This window comes from Giraffa tippelskirchi, chromosome 3 (assembly GCF_054371585.1).
Source record: "Giraffa tippelskirchi isolate mGirTip1 chromosome 3, T2T-mGirTip1v1.2.pri, whole genome shotgun sequence".
NCBI classification, from domain to species: Eukaryota; Metazoa; Chordata; class Mammalia; order Artiodactyla; family Giraffidae; genus Giraffa; species Giraffa tippelskirchi.
The window spans coordinates 103,857,774-103,872,658 of record NC_137277.1 but is presented as its reverse complement, the minus strand read 5'-3'; the positions used below and the strand labels follow the sequence as shown (position 1 = coordinate 103,872,658).

Sequence of the window (14,885 nt, the reverse complement as noted above, 5' to 3'; positions counted from 1 at the left end):
ATAATGGACAAGAGGCCAAACTCTTGTGTGTCCTTTCTGCTTCAGGGCGCCTAAACCTCAAGCTTATCTCCAATGGAGAACCGATAGCGGGGGTGGGGTTGCTAGAGCTTTCCCGAGGGCAGTCTGCACCCCGCGCCCCAGCACTCCTCTAGGAGGTTATCCGGTGCCCTGGGCTAACACAGCCTGTTTTCGCACAGTGGGACCCGGGGCCGGCCAGGGATCGCGGGGCGCTCTGCGGGGAAAGGAGCCGACCCCTCGGTTGCTCTTGGGGGCCGTGACTGCCAAGTATCGCGGGACTTGTGCACATCACAGGAGCGGCAGCTCCAGGAGCAGCTGGAGCGCGCTCTGTGCGCACCTCCCCAGCCCGGGGAGGAGCGGGAGCCGGGAGGGAGGAGGGCTGGGGGGTGCTGATTACGTAAATGATACTAGCCCAGTGAGAGGCCTCCAGGCTGGGGCTACGGGAGCAGGAGGAGGGACCGCGCAAGGAGGAGGGGCTGAGAGGGAGCGGGCCGGGGTGGGAGGGGGGCGGGGGCCAAGTGACCAGGCGGTGGCGGCGGCGGCTCTGCCGAGGTGACAATGTGCTAGGAGCCCTCGCTCGGTCTCCTGCGCCTCCTCGGCCTTGGCGCCCGCTCTCGAGGAGCCCTCTAGCCCGCCGCTGCGCTATGAGGGCGCCTCTCCGGGGCTGGCAGAGGCCGGAGCCGGCTCGCTCTGCTCCCGGGGAAGTGTGAGCAGAGACGCGCGGGCGGGAAGCGGGGCTGCGCGCTGCGCTCGCGGGTCGGCGCGGGTTCCAGGTGAGCACGGGCTCGGCGTGCCCCACACTCCTCGCAGCCGGCCGGCACCTGCCGGGCTGGGTCGGAGGCTGAATTCCGTGCGTGGACTGCCGTTCCCTCTTCGCGGGATCCCTGGCCACGACAGCAGGTCTCTGTCTCTGTCTTGCTTCCCCTCTAATTGTCTGGGGAGAGTCCTCTTTGGGTGGCCCGAGTGCCTGGGTGGGCGCCGCAAAGTCCCGCAGCGGGTGGCACCTCACGGAGCCAAGCTCTCCGAACCAGTCCCGGGAAAGGGGCGCCGGCGAACCCGGTAAACCGGCCTCTTGGGCTCTCGAAGCGCGCTTGCTCGCCGCTGCAAGTGCGTAGGAAAGACCGCAAGGCGCGGAACTTTCTACCGCTGCCCGCCCTCTACCCTGCTCTCTCTGCTCCCCGGCCAAGCTGAGGGGCGCCAGCCACCCTCTGCGCTCCACTGGCGCTCAGCCCCGGGAGGACATGGCCTTCCAGCCCCAGCAACTTTCTCCCACCAGCTGCCGGCGGCGTGGCTCTGCGGTGCTCGGACGCTTCTACACCGGGCGTTCAACACCGGGGACGCGCTGGATCTCGGGTGTCGTCCTCGACGGTTGCCTTCATCCCTTTCTGCCTTCCTTTGCCTCTTAGTCTCTACTTGTCCGTGTCTGAGTCAGTTACTTTCTCTAATTCTTTCTCTGGCTTACGGCATCCGCTCCGGGGTAGTCTCTCTCTCATTCTCTTTTCCCGTTTTTCTTGGGATGTTCCCGCGTCTCTGTTATTTTATCTCTTCCGCTTTCTCTCCGTAGTACCTTATTTTTTTCTTTATGTTTTTTCCTCTCGCTGCCTGTCTCCTTCTCTCATCTCTCCTGTCTGGTCCTCCGGAACACCACCAGCTCCCATATTCCTAGACTCCTTGTCCAGGGGAGAACACCCCAGCCCTCCTGGGCACCTCCAGGTACAGAGACCTCCTTTCTCATAGCCGGAGGAGACTTGGGGATGGAAGCAGAGTGCTCTTGTCTGGGCTGTCGTGAGGGGGCTGAATGACAGTCGCAAGGGCCGCCTCCCCGCCCCGGGTCCGAGGGCTCTGCGCTGCTGCGAACCCGGGCGCACGCAGGCTGCTGTTTGGACAGCGTTAGCTGCGATTCCCCCTCATCTTACTCCGTTCTTTGCCTAGCATCAGTTGAATTTCCAGGTGGAGAGTCTACATCTCCATCCAGTCTTTACAGGCAGCCACAGAAGGAGACAGTGGGCAGATAAACACAGAAGCTTCGGGATCCAGGGAAATCTAACCTGGAAAGGGTGGGAGCTTTCCTGAGGCAAAGGTGTTGCTGTCGGAGGAGCACTGGGGACTGCCTGCCTTCAACTGTCTTAACACTCAATCTTTGAGCGGTTTCTTTGGGAGAGAGTGCGGTCACTCTTCCCCGAAATACAGCATGGAGATTTTATTTGCAGGGTTAAAGACACTGACTGCCCCAGCCCCTTGAAATTTCGAGTATCCTTGGGGCCCTGGATCTTCAGCTTTACATGAAAACTGCTTTTGCTCAAGGTTGCTCCCCCCGCCTCACTGTGTGTGTGTGTGTGTGTGTGTGTGTGTGTGTGTGTGTGTTTGCGTTCGTGCCCTCTAGTGTTAGAGAAACCTGCTGGTTTGAGAATATTGAAAAGTAAGGTGAACCTATTGGTGACTGACTTTTGATCTCTCCCCTTCTCAGGTCGTTCTTCTTGCCTTCACCCATCCTTTCCTTTTCTTCATCTTGACTTTTCTGTTGCAGTACTGATCTTTCCTTTGCCTTGATCTCTACAAACTCCTCCTCTCCTGCAGAATTAGAACCTCAATATTGAAACATCATTTGAGTCCTTAAGAGGTGGATAGATTTGGAGAATTTTCATAGTCTAAAACAGGCTTTCAACATAAGAAAACATGCCATTTTTCTGCATCATTCAGTGCAAACCAGGATTTCACATCTCCTCATGCCCCTGCCTACCTTCAACTCCATTGAGAATTTTCCCTGGCTGCTCTTCCTTGTTTAAATAAATGCTTTTCATTCACCATTTCTGTGATGCTCATCCCATTCTAGGGCTTAAGCTGATTGCTTAAGTAGAGGCACTAAGCAATTTTGGGAAGAAGAAAAGAAAGGTTTTCCAAAGGAAACAAAGTGCTGCTGGTATAGATTAATTCTGGATCCCAGTGTCCAGAGTGGGGCCAGGTGCTGTCTCAGATATTCAGACCCTAGCACAGTGTAGGAAAACTAGTAAATGCTTCCCAGAAACTTACTGATTGACTGATTAGCATGGAGCTAATCTTAGGCTTTGAAGTCACCTAGCTATGCTAATATCTACATACAAGAAGTTGAATTCTACCTCTTGTTTGTTTGTTTGTTTCATTTAGTCTTTTATGAATGGGAATTGAGGACTAGTAGAAGGTGAAACATCAGTCTCTGTGTCCTTAACCCATTTGCTGCTTGAATTTGACCTTCTGTGCAAGTCTTTAACTTGGCTGATGTTCTTTAATAGTCAGTGCAGAATTGAAAAATTAGTTTAGAGGCTCTGATGGGGGCATCTCTCAGCCTTCTTACTTAAAAGTAAACTAGGGCATGACATCATTTGTAAGTGAATACTTTCCGATGGTTTTCACAAGTGAAAAGTTCTCTTTTTTTAATGTAGAGAACAGATGTATCAGCTTAAAATATTTGGGGTCTATAAATTGATCTGCAAACTGAATCACTTACCTTAAATAATTTATAGGTTCCTTTATTGCTTGAAATATATGTGAGAGGTGTGATACTACATGTGTATGAGAATTTGCCAAAGTACTTGGAAATGTAATGCCTCCTGATACAAGTTTCTAGTAGGAATCCCTGTGCTGCAATATTGCTTTTATTATACTATGACAGTCACCTCTTAAAATAGTTGAGGATTTACCATGAATATTGTTCTGGAGCATGTTCAAGGCATTTTGCTTTTAAAATATTACTTATAAATCAGCTCCTAGTCTATCCAGTTTTTCATGTTTAAAAATAGCAAAGACATAGTGAAGATGGAAATTCTGATATTGGTTGAGATGCATCCTGATCTCTTAATAAGAATATTGAGACATATTTAACTTTTTAACAATATACATTACTTTCAGGTTTAAGTTATGTCAGAGTGAAATACAATGTTTCTATTTTGCCAACTTGATTTTAAGAAGTGGCAGTTGTACAAGAATATTTCCATGTAATAGAGATTTTGCAACTTTTTAAAAAACTTTGGCATTTTAGGAAGAAGTTGCAAGAACAAGGAATAAATGGATATTTTTATTCGTTCTGGTTAGGAAAATGAAGACGATATTGGTATTTCTGAATAAAAAGAAAATTATAGAAGATGATTGAGAGTAAAGTATGAATAAAGTCCTACCATGTGAAATAAATAACAATACTACATGTCTCTGATAAGTGTTTTTGTACTTTATGAAAATGAGCAGATCCTATACTTTTGTCCTTTAATTTGCTTTATTAAACATCCTATTTTCAAGAGGCAACTCCTGCAATAAGCAATAAATTCTTGATTGTGACTTTTAATACATTGCCTCTTGGGGCTTGTGTTGATATCAGTAGTAGAAACATGTAGCCCTCTTAAATCTAATGAGATCTAGCAGAATCACTGCTTTGAAGTCTGAGTGACCATATGCCTAATTATCCAAGAATTTTAACTGGCCTTTGTTTTTTTAATCCTTCCTGTCATGAGAGTAAACACATGTGGAACATCAAATCAAGACTTAAATATGTGTGTGTGTGTGTGTGTATATATATATATATATATATATAAGAAGTGGTACAGCTACCACTTCTTAAACTCAAGTTGGCAAAATAGAAACATTGTATTTCACTCTGATATAACATTGACCTGTAAGTAGTGTACATTGTTAAAAACTTAAAAGTGTCTCAATATTCTTATCATTAAGAGATCAGAATGTATCTCAACCAATATCAGAATTTCCACCTTCACTATGCCTTTGCTGTTTTTAAATACATATGTATGTATACTGAGTCTGACAGTCTACTTGATGATATTTCATATTTCCCATGCCCTGCTACAGACACACTATATCTGAATACATAAATCACATTTAAAGATCCTATACTGTCTGTTTTGATAAACCATTTTAACATTTTAAGTCATTTTAACATTTTAGACTAATATTTACAATTTATATATTAAAGCACATTGTTTAGTTAAGTTTTTCCGCCATTGAGTTACAGGCATACATATTTTTGAAGAGTCCAGCTTCCCATTGTGGAATTTAGTACTTAGAAAATTCACAGAAATTTGTGAAAATGAATACACACATGAATTTACTAGTAGTTGATCATCCGTTTGGGGCATTATAAGGAATTATCTTTGGGAACAAAGTGTAATAAGATAGATTTTATTTATTTGATATTTATTTCTTCTTGATTAAGATTTAGACCTCTGTGTATGTTCTCAAGGTAGTATATTTACAATAACATGTTTAATTGGTCCAAGATAGTTACCACGAAATTATTACAAATGCCTAAAGACATTTGTGTGATTAATATGTGTTCTAATGTCTCTTTTAAATACAAATAGCTAAAATTCATTTTTAGCTATGAGTTTTCCAATTTTATTTATCTTAATATATTTAGGACCTATTTAAGCTGAAATTCTTAATTTTTAAAAATTATTGCTACAGGTTGTTAAGAGATTGCTGGCACCTAACTTTCCTCTGAGGACCCAACTTCATTCAAATGTCCAAATAATTATAAATCTCATGAACTATCAGGTTCTCTTTCAATGTTTGTTATTATTGTCCTCCACAATTGACCTGAAACAAGATGCAAAATATTGGTTGTTAAACATTGTTCCCTCTTAATGGTTAACCCTCCCAACATGGCTTGAGAGAGATTTAGGGGAAGTGGTGATTGTTACCATCTCGGTATGAACATATTTGTGATCCTCTGTTAGGTGAGAAAATGTAAAACACTGTCCAGATAAATACTCAGGCTTGTTCTTTTTCTTTTTTTTTTTTTCAGAAATACTTACTATTAAGATAGATGGGAACTCTCCCAAGATATACCAGGGTTTCTACTATGATGTAGAAATAATTGGGACTCTATTTAGTACATTAAACTACATTGAATTGTCACTTAAATCTTGTTTAAGATCTTGTAGAACATTATAAGAAGAGTGTGATTAAACTGTTGTTGGTACTTTGGTGAACAATACATGTGCTGAGTAACCACTGTAACCAGAAGAATTTCAAACAGAGCTTGAAATTCAAAATCATCTAAATTATACCTCAGAGACTGTAGTAAATGTCAACTTAGTCTCTTGCCTAATATTAATTGCCTTGATATTATAAGCACAGTGCCATTTTTTTTTGTTATAAAATGAATTTTGACATATGAGAAGAATTATCTTCTTGTAGACCAGAAGCATAAGAATTTATTTAATTTCCTTTTGAGATTTTTATTATATAATTAGTTTCAGATGGAGAGGATGGGATTTATGTGGCTATCAAGACCCCCATGCAGTACCACCATTAGGCTAATGAAAACAAAATTGGGAACATATACTTGGAAACAAATATATGTAAAGGTATGGCCATTTTGATTTATTGATGAGGGAGTTAAAATGTTGAAGAGTTACAAAGTGATAAAATAACTAAAATTTATTGGATACATACTTTGACTTGTATTGTGAGTAAGTAAACATCTAACAGCTCGTACTACAGTTTATCCTCCAAATCGTATGAATTATATGTAGTATTACTATCCCCATTGTATAAATGAGGAAGCACATATGCAATATCACACAGCTGATCTGTATTAATATTAGGGGCAGGGATTACATCAGTTGTATCTATCTCTGAAGCCAATGCTCTAAGAGTTCTCAAACTGACATTTTCACTGACTAATACATATATAAAAAAAAAAGTGTCAACCTCCATTTTCTTTTTGCAGAATGAGAATCATTTTTAAAAGTCTATTTATATCACTGTCATTTTATCAAAGAGTGGATATTGTAACACCAATAAGATGGCAGAACTAAATTGCAAAATATAGTCCTTAAAATAGAATAAATGTAGCTTCCTGTGCTTTCTATATTGCATTTATTTTTCTAATTTAACAAAGACTGAAGAAAATTTCATCCCGGTCTGGTAATTTATTTCACCACATTCTGTAGCCTGCTTTTGTAACACTTCTTAATCTGAACTGCTCAAATATACTGCTACCCAGTGGATCCCAAGCACCCATGCAACACAGGCCAGCATGGGTGTGATATCTATGACTTTGTCCTTATAGTTATTCCTTTCTCTTTCTAGTTGCAAGTCTGGGCAATGCAATTTGTATCTAGGAAGGATGCTAGCAATTACCCTAAGCCTCAGTTTACTGCTTCAATTTTTTTTTTAAAGAATTAGAGAATTGGAGGCAATTTGATCTTTTGTGGTAGTTAACCACAAATCATTATCGCTAAGACAGTGCCAATCTGTGTCCTTGAATAATGAATGAACGCTGGGCAAAACAAAAGGAGCATGTCTCAAGAACTTGCTCTGTCCTCTTTAACCAGTATGTTCTAGTCTTTAGGGATCAGTTTGATCCCTTTTTTTACATGTTTGTTTTCCTTGATGAGGACAAAGCAGTTTTGCTTTAGGTAAGAAAGAAAATTCCAAAGCTAAACTTCTAACTGCTTTTGTAAAACTGACTGATGCTATTAAATCCCAAGTTGCTTTGGATAGTAACTATTGTGGTCATTGAAGGGGAAGTGGACGCTGGTGGATTGTGTGGGATGTAATTAAATTGACTGGCTGCTGCTGCTGCTAAGTCGCTTCAGTGGTGTCCGACTCTGTGCGACCCCATAGACGGCAGCCCACCAGGCTCCCCCGTCCCTGGGATTCTCCAGGCAAGAATACTGGAGTGGGTTGCCATTTCCTTCTCCAATAAATTGACTTGAGACATCGTTTAATGTCATTGCCAACAAACCAGTTTGGAAACTGAAATTATCTCAAGAGGTTTTTGTTTGTTTGTTTTACTATAGGTTGTCAGATTCCAGTGATACAGATTCTCATTTGCCTGGGATAGATACATAGGGATCTATCTTTATAAACATTTTTCTAGATAAGTTTGATGTACAAGATTTCAAGCAACCGAACTACTTCTAGAACACTTTTCAGATTTAATAATGTTTAGTCAATTAAACAAATATAAAAGTTACTATGTCCTGGACATTATTCAGAGTACTTAACAGATATTAATTCATTTAATCATAACAACCCCCCAAAGTAGGTTTTATTAGTACCTTCATTTTTAGACAAGGAAATTGAGACACAGAAAGGTTAAGTGAGTTGCCCAGGGAAAGTTGATAAATTGTGGAGCATGGACTGTGCAATTTTGATGAAACAATGGTCTGCTCTAAGTCAAAAAACTTGAAGCAATAGAAATGAAAATGGAACCCAGATTTCTGTGTTTTGTTTCCTATTTGAATAATATTTGCCTTTAAAAGTAAAGGAAGAAAATCTGACGAACAAAGTAAAAAGCAAAACATGCTTACCTTTTAGAAGTCATAGCACCAGATTAAGAAAGAAATTTAATTATGAAAGAGATAATAAATGTGGAAAAACAGAGTAGTTTTCTTCAAGTAGATTCATTCTTGACTTTTCTTAGGTGCAGACCCACCCACCCTCTCCCCACCATCCCTAGCAAAAAAGAAAATGAAAAACAGCAAGAAGTTAGCACAGCGATGGAGACAAAAGAAAAAAACCTGTAAGTGGGATTTCTATATAGAGACTTCAATCTATAACTAAGATATACCTTAGTTAAAATAAAAAATACCTTATTGCTCTATAATTACTGTTCATAAATTGTTTAGATTACACTGGGAAATATTAATATTTAAAAAAGGATTGGAGAAATCCTGCTGAAACATCATGATATTTTTCTTAAATATGTTTTTTGAAAGCTTTATATAATATAGAGTATCTATACTCATTTGTAATCACTGTTAATTTATAGAGAATTGATGTATTTATCTTTGAGGAGGTGCTCCTTACTTCTGATCTTTGGTTGATTTTTAACAACTTTCTATTATTTATTCTTGTTTAAAGAACTTACATAGTATTTAATGAGCTTTCTTCAGTTTTAAAAATATTATTTTAGATGGGTACCTGATTAGATTGTTATAAATTGTTTCAATTCGATACCCCAGTAATGAGACATTCTACCTGCCTGCTTTTTTAAGAAGTAAAAACCTACACTTAAAAACAATTCTGTTTTCAGATTTTATAAGTGAAGTGAGAGTTATGAGATAGCTGACTAAATTTTAAAGCTCACTTCTACAGCCTTCTCTCTTTCTCTCATGGTAAATTCCACCTCTTTTTCTGAATCCTCAAGGCTCATATTTCTTTGATTCTCTTGATAGTTCAGTCTCAAATGGGACTATACATCACTTGTCCTGAAAAATATTAGAAACCAGCCTGTGCCTAATCATGGCTCAGATTTCACTCATATCCTGTAAATTTTCAGGGTAGCTCTGTCTTTCCTCCTCAAATAAATACTGTTTCATCATTTCTCAATATACTTTTTCTTCTGTATCTTTTCCTGGCCCTTCTCTTCCTTCTTCATGACGCTCTCAACTTTAAATTGTCCTTCTTCTGTGGCTTAATACATCCTCATAGGGCAGGGCTGGACTTATCTATTAGCTTTTTTTTTTCCTTTTTTGATTCTATAAGAATGTAAATTAAAAAGCTTCTGTTCTTTTCATCATCTAGTCCCTGAGTAGGTAAGAGACAGACGCTGTAGCTCTTGCATCTGGGTCATTTAGCAGGAGGCTTGGGATGCTAAATTTGCATATCATTACCTTTGTCTACTTTTAGAATGGTGTGCCTGGGCCCTGTGGTCAGTTGGCAGTATGCAGGCCCTGGCTCCAAGGGAATGCTGTGTTACTTGAGGGGATGCCAATTTCAGTTGCCATCCGGTTCTCACATTCCTTGGTCAGATTTTCCTTATAAGATTTCCAATATGTATTTTATTATTAACTCTAGACTATTGACTTCATGTCAGAAATTCATTGTGATATTAATTGATAGGTTATGATGAACATCTTTTATAATTTATATTCCATGGCTTCTCTATTCTCTGGCTTTGGGATAATGTTTTTCCTATTAGGTAAACCTAGAGCAGGCATTTTGTCACAGATTTTTTAAGAGTTTTAGTGTTGTGTCCTAGGTTGAGATGAATTGTAGGTAATTGGATGATGCAGCTGAATTAACACATTGAATTGCTGGTTATGAGACACTTCATTTGCTATTGCAGACAACAATAGGCCCATTTTGCTTCTACAATGCACAAATTCTTATTATCTGTATAAAATTCTAATTCTAGTAGAATAACATGTATGCATCATTTCCATTCCTTTTGTGAGGAAAAATAACCTCAACAAATGTAAGATACTTGCCACTATTTCATTAAATAATTTTGAATTTCAATACATCTTTTTATTTGAGAATGTTAATCAGTTGCCCACAAAAATGACCCTTCAGTACATGAAATCAGTAGTCCCACTTTTACCCTGCATACCCTAAAATGTGTGTAGGTGTGCAGTTTGCATTAATTTCTATAGAGAGCCTCACTTGAATGATTCTGAACAGCATTGCTGCCATCAGGAGTATGGTGATATGCGACAGTGTAGTAATTATGCTTGTTCTTGGGTTTTTCTTAATTTTAGGTGTTTTAAGGGCAGCTTCTCCAGGAAGGATGGAGACTTATCTTTATCTAAACTTTCTCCTGAAAACTCATTAACTTAAGCATTAAGTTAATGAGTTAAAAAGATATCAAACTGTTACAAAGTGTATGAAGTAAAGCCAGGCAGAGGAAACTGCTGAAAATGTGGGGAAGAGGGTGCTGTTTTGTCCTGAGTAAGCCTGAAAAGGCTTAAGTGAGATACTGGGGCTGAAACAAAGTAATCAACATGTACAGATGGAATGCAGGCATGTGTGCTAAGTCACATCAATTGTGTCCAACTCTGTGCAACCCCATGGACTGCAGCCTGCCAGGCTCCTCTGTCCATGCGATTCTCCAGGCAAGAATACTGGAGCGGGTTACCATGCCCTCCTCCAGGGGATCTTCCCATCTCAGGGATTGAACCTGTGTCTCTTATGTCTCCTGCATTGGCAGGCAGGTTCTTTACCACCAATGCCACCTGGGAAATCCTAAAATGTTATTGGCTCAGTTGTGTCCAGCTCCTTGTGACCCCATGAACTGTAGCCCATCAGGTGCCTCTGTCCATGGAATTCTTCAGGCAAGAATACTGGAGTGGGTAGCCATTCCCTTCTCCAGGGGATCTTTCCAACCCAGGGATCGAACTCAGGTCTCCTGCATCACAGGCAAATTCTTTACTGTCTGTTGGGATAGCCAGCCTTTTCTTCACTAATTTTACTTCCTATGCAGATATCCTTCTAGCAAGTTTTTTTTCGCTTTCCCTCCTAACTATTCCTGCTTAACATAGGCTAATGGAATTATATGAGCTGCTAAGAGACAAGAGGGGCAACTCAGGATAAAGCATCTTACAACTGTGAAATAAATTTCCTTTTATTTTGACACTTAGGATCTTTAAGCCTAATAATCAACTCCTTGCTTACCCAAAAGCAAAGTCTTCTAAACAGCAAGACCCACTTAAGTACAGAAGGTTCAGCCATTTCTGTTCCTTTATTCTTAAATAGAAAGCATCAACCAAGTATCACCAGACATTTAAGAAGTACTTTATGAAAATGTATTAGTAAAAAACTGCTACACAAACGAGACCAAGAAAACTGAAACCAATGACAATGAAATGACCTTGCATGGACCAGATAATTAAAAAATCATAAAGGAGACCAAAAAGTAAAATTTTTGAAGAGATTCTAGAAAATATTACGTTCATAAAACAAGAAGATGATAGGGAAGAGACACAATAAATAAATAAGAAAAACTATTGGAAAGTAAAGATTTTCAGATCAATAGTTTAAGGGAACATTTTTAACTCAAATACACAAAAAACCTTAGCAATGCAAAAGAAAAGAACAAAAAGGTAAAAAGAATCACTATAAATCTCCCTGAAGCATGACTTTCTGCTAATTGGAGTTCTGATAATAAGAAAACAAAATATATAGTTAGAACATATTTTAAAAATTAATAGAATCATTCTCAAGTTTATGAAGGAAGATGATTTGCAACTCAAAATTCCATGTCCAATATCCATTCAAAATATCAATCAAGTGCAAGGGTAGAATTAATACATTTTCAGGCATCTAATGATTAAATATGCTTTCCTCAAATATAATCTTTCTTGTAAAATTACTTGAGGTTGAACCCCATCAAAGTATAATTAAGAGAAAGAGAAAGATATGGCATAATAGCTATGAAGTAGTCCTGTAGGGCAAATGATTCATATTACTTTAATCTGATATGGAGTTAATGTAAAAAAAGTGGAAAGTTTTGTCTGGTGGGAGGCTCTAGGATAAAGGGGGATATTATGCAACCTTTAAAGTCCAAGAAATATTTGAAAAGACAAAGAAAAATAGTGTGAAAATGAAAAAAGAAATGTAAACTCCATCCAAGAAGAACCCAAGTATATGCCAGAAAAGAAAGTAACCATAGAACTTTAGTTGGCACTGAAATGAATAATATTTTTATATTACTTAAATATGTGTTTTTTTCACTGATTTTCAATTTTCAGTATCAATCTTTAGCTAAAAAGTGGAAGAGAATCATAATTATAGACAGAATGCAAATATTAGCAATGGCATTGCCACAGTAAACATACAGATGGGAGAGGTTGGGAAATAGGTATGATGTTTGGAGAAAACAGAAGGAAAGGAGAGAAATTGGAAGATTAGCAAATTGCAAACTAGAGGTCAAGAGATAAGTACCGACAGTTGATGCAAGTTAGAAGTGTTGATACAGTCCTTAAAATTAGAAAAAAAAACTAAGAGAAGGAATAATAACAATATTAATAAGAATATAGAGAAACATGGAGTGTGGTATATGAGATAATTTAGATAATGTCTAAAATACTTTGGGTCCATTTGTTTGGTCAAAATATGCTTTAATTTAATTTTTTTTTGTTTAATGTGGTTGCTTTTGGTGTGTCTCTACTCTCCAGATTTTCACATATACAATCACTCTCTGTTAAATCACCTTGGTCTGTAAAGACATGTGAATTTAACCATTTTGTTTTAGAACTAATAAATAATTAAATGTGATTCCCTCTGGGGAGAGGAATAGTTTAGAGTTAAGGGAGGGGACTCTAAGCTATAAAGAAATATAAATACCTGGAAATTTTATTATTAAACACAGTATCAGTCATCCCTTACAGCATTATAAAAATTATGGGACTAAGAGGAGAGAATTGGATTCTGGTCATGGTAAAACCCTTAATAAATTCTGTAGCATGTCATTTTAAATTCTTTGGATCTAAGTTTTCTCATCCTTGAAATGATGCAACTGGTAATACCAAAAAAAAAATGCATGATATGATTCTATTTTAGTGTTTATTTATTTTCCAAATGTAGGCCTATCATTTTCTTTGAAAATGAAAATAACTATACGTTTTCTAGGTCTTATTTTCTTATAATTAAAAACAAACTTATTTTTTCTGATTTAAAAATGCAAAGCATTACCAAATGATTCTCCAGAAAATCCTATTTCCATTCCACCTCTGTTTTCCTAAACATTTCATAGCTAGCACTAAACAATAATTTTAAACAACATTTTGTAGTGGTTTCCAGATAGAGACAGTAAATTTTATAGTCCTCTGTTGTTATTAAATTGTACCAGTTACTCTGATTACCTGATGTGTCTGCAGATTCACAGAGGAATTGAGAGATGAAGGATGGCTGTTTCGACATTACACAGATGTGAGAATATTGCTGTCTTAGATCAGCAGCTGCTCTGGAAGTTCTCATTGCTTCTTCTTATTTGGGCTAGCACTTTAATTTTGTAGCTAATCAGAAATAGTTGCTTTAAAGATGCTAGCTATTCCTAATGAATGTGAGAACACAGATAGGTCCCATAAGAAATGTCTAACCTGCTGATTGTTAGAAGATTTCTGTGTGTGTGCGCTTTAGCATCTTTAAACTGTGAACATTCATTCAACAAGCCAAAAGAAAATTGTAATAACTTTCAATAGATAGATAGAAATAAAGAGATTGGCAGAAAGAGAGATAGAGACCAGAGGCAGACAGAGAGAGAAGAGAAATAAGAAGTAATGAAGTTTCTGGTCTCTCCACATGCCCCACTTGGCAGTTTGGGCCTTGTATAATGTGAAAAGTAGTGAAAACTGAGAACACAAATTACATATTAATTAATATGTTAAAATCTAGTATTTTTATGATATGGAAGGCTAGGAGATTCTGAAGTGAGAAAAAACAAGTCAACAGTGAGGCATTCTTTAAAGCTGTGAGGGTCTGGTTTCTGTTGACAGGTTGTAATTATAACCCCTTGGGTCACCTCCTTTCACCTTTTTCTGAGTGATCTGGCTTTTGGGCAGTGACTGGGGGCACTGAAGACAATGCTTTGTCCCTTTATCTCACCTGGTTCGATGAATTGAGGGTCTATTAAATTTCCTTTTAAAGGTGGAGTTCTTGGCAATGAGTTTGAGCAGGCTCCAGGAGTTGGTGATGGACAGGGAAGCCTGGCGTGCTGCAGTTCATGGGGTCACAAAGAGTCAGACACGACTGAGCAACTGAACTGAACTGAACTCTTGGCAATTAATTATAACCTTTAGCATATGAATCATCCCTTTATTCTAAAGTAAAAAAAGTGTTGAGATTCGAGTTTGGAAGAGGCAGTGGAACATGGTTGTGTTAAAGCTACAAGTTTAAGACTGTGGTGCCTGCATAAATATAGTTCAGAAATTTTGAACTATCCAGTTGCTTAAGCAGGTTGACAAAACACAGATAGCATCTGTGGAATTTAAGTATTTCATCTTTAAAATGCAAGTGACAGTGATTGTGGCTAACATTAATACAACCCAGGTTTCTAATTGGTTATAAGGATTTCTTTTAGGGGCTTTACATAATATTGGCACTTTCAATTCTCACAATTCTAAGAACCAGATATTTATTTTCATCTACCT

General features: G+C 38.7%; 1 protein-coding gene across 19 annotated transcripts in view; it reads left to right on the top strand.

The window, feature by feature from the left end:
- Positions 1-546: 546 nt before the first annotated feature.
- Positions 547-14,885, top strand: part of GALNT13 (polypeptide N-acetylgalactosaminyltransferase 13) — a 556,330-nt gene continuing 541,991 nt past the window's right edge. For 10 of the 19 annotated variants that reach the window (XM_081577988.1, XM_081577990.1, XM_081577986.1 and 7 more), the window contains exon 1: positions 547-918. The gene's annotated coding sequence lies outside the window, so the exon portion shown is untranslated. The remainder of the gene's footprint in view (positions 919-14,885) is intronic. The other 9 variants (XM_081577989.1, XM_081577987.1, XM_081577982.1 and 6 more) reach the window with 1 other exon arrangement.